Source organism: Peromyscus eremicus, chromosome 16_21, assembly GCF_949786415.1.
Source record: "Peromyscus eremicus chromosome 16_21, PerEre_H2_v1, whole genome shotgun sequence".
Classification (NCBI taxonomy): Eukaryota; Metazoa; Chordata; class Mammalia; order Rodentia; family Cricetidae; genus Peromyscus; species Peromyscus eremicus.
This window is the reverse complement of record NC_081432.1, coordinates 10,304,095-10,305,920: the sequence shown is the minus strand read 5'-3', so window position 1 is coordinate 10,305,920 and position 1,826 is coordinate 10,304,095. Positions and strand designations below refer to the sequence as shown.

General features: G+C 57.5%; 1 long non-coding RNA gene across 3 annotated transcripts in view; it reads left to right on the top strand.

Annotated features, from left to right (window-relative positions):
- Positions 1–1,826, top strand: part of LOC131893888 (uncharacterized) — a 39,259-nt gene that overhangs the window by 11,650 nt on the left and 25,783 nt on the right. The gene's annotated exons all lie outside the window — the stretch shown is intronic.

The following is a 1,826-nucleotide window of genomic DNA, read 5'->3' as shown; positions in this document are numbered from 1 at the left end:
GGGGATGAAGCCCAGAGGCCTCCCACTTTAACCCTGCCCCGGGCGGGCGGATGCCTGGAAAACTCGACCACCGGGAGGCGCTGCGGCCCCGCGGATGGGCGGGGTCAGCGGGTGGGGATGCGGGAGCGACTAATGGGGAGCAGGAGAAGGAGCGGGAGGAGGGGAGGAAAGGGAGGCGAGGAGATGGAAGCATCCAGGACACGCAGCGGCAGCGCTGGGGCTGGACCCTGTCTGCGCTGTAGTACCTGATGACGTTTTTCCTAGCAAGTCTTTGGGCTGCCAGGTCTCCCGTACCTTTGCTCAAGTTCCTTCCTCACTAACCCAAAGGAAGGGAGCCCAGGACTGGCACCAGTGGGAGCTACTCCCACCCTGGTGGGCCGGGGCTCTCCCCTCCTCCCCCTACTCTATCCGAGTATTCTCACTGAAGCTGGGCGGCGGCATGTGGGGTTGAGCTCCCAAGCGCAGTGAAAGGATCCAAACAACGTATGTTTTTAGGGTCCCGTGGGCACTGGGTTGTTCTCTTGGGAGTTGAAAGGGCCCCTGAAAAGGCAAGAGGACCTGTCATAGAGGTAGGAGGGGGTGAGAGGGCCCTGACATTGGTGTATCACCCTCTTCTCCGATTATCCCAAAGGTGAGCTTTGAGTGGGTCCTGCTCATGTCTCTGGCAGGCAGGGTGCATGAGCAAGCAGGCTGTGGCTAGGATCCAGGCTTTCCAGTCTGGAGTAGGTGTGGCTCTGAGAAGTAGAGGCAGGGCTAGGGAAGGGGCTCAATTCAGGGTAGTTCTCGAGGTGGCGTGGTAAGGCTTGCTTCCCATGAGCGCCAAGCAAATCTGTGATCTAGCGCCCCTGTTCCCCGCCCCCCCTTCTCCGCCCGCCCGGTGTCCCGTCCCAGGAGGGGCTACTTTTAGTAAGCCCACACTGGAGGTGACTTCCCTATCTATGGGTGCCCTGTCTTCAGGGCCTTCCTCCCTCTGCCCACTGAAGCTTGGTCATCTCTTTCTTTTGATGTCTCACATCTGAGAAGCTGGCTGGAGGCACCTTCCACAGTGTCCTGTGTTCTGTGCCTAGCAGTGGCTGAGGAACAGTATCTCTCCTAAGGAAGAGGAAAATGCCACTAAGGTGACCTCTTGAGAGCTGCCCCTACAGGCCCCAGCCTTAGATACCTGCCCCTGTCACTTCTCATTTGCGGCTCCTAGAACCTGGAGCCCTGGTTAGACTATTAGCAGCACAGCGTTAGTACCTACCCTTTTGTGGGCAGCCCCAGCGATCACTGTTCACTGCTCTTAGAGGCCTTTTGTGTGGGTAGGGGTGACCAGAGCCAAGAGGTGTGAGCATGAATACGAGTGTCTTCTGTGTGGCATTGCATATCCCGTGTGTGTGTGTGTGTGTGTGTGTGTGTGTGTGTGTGTGTGTGTGTGTGTGTTGATGAGTTGTAGCATGCATGCACCAGAGATCCAGCGTCTGTCTGGGTCAGGTTGTGCCCGAGTGTGACAGCTGCATGGTGGTCATGAGCAAGAGGCTCAGGCTTGGGCGCTGGCCATGCCAGACTGCAGCTGATCTGGGCTGCCTCAGCTTTTGTTTACTTCCTGTCTTGGCTGCTCTCCAGGGAAAGGATGCTGGCAGATCCCAAGATCTGGATCCTTCTAGGGATTAGTCCTCCAAGATAATCTAGGCGTGATACAGGCTGGTTTCCCCCACTAGCCTCTCATAGGGGTTCATCTCACCCAAGGCCCCAGTGCCTGTGGCTACCAGCCCTGTGTCTTTCCCAAGCATTGCCTAGGAAGTCTCTGGTCACACCTGAGCCTTACTTCTCAGGGGACCCCATTA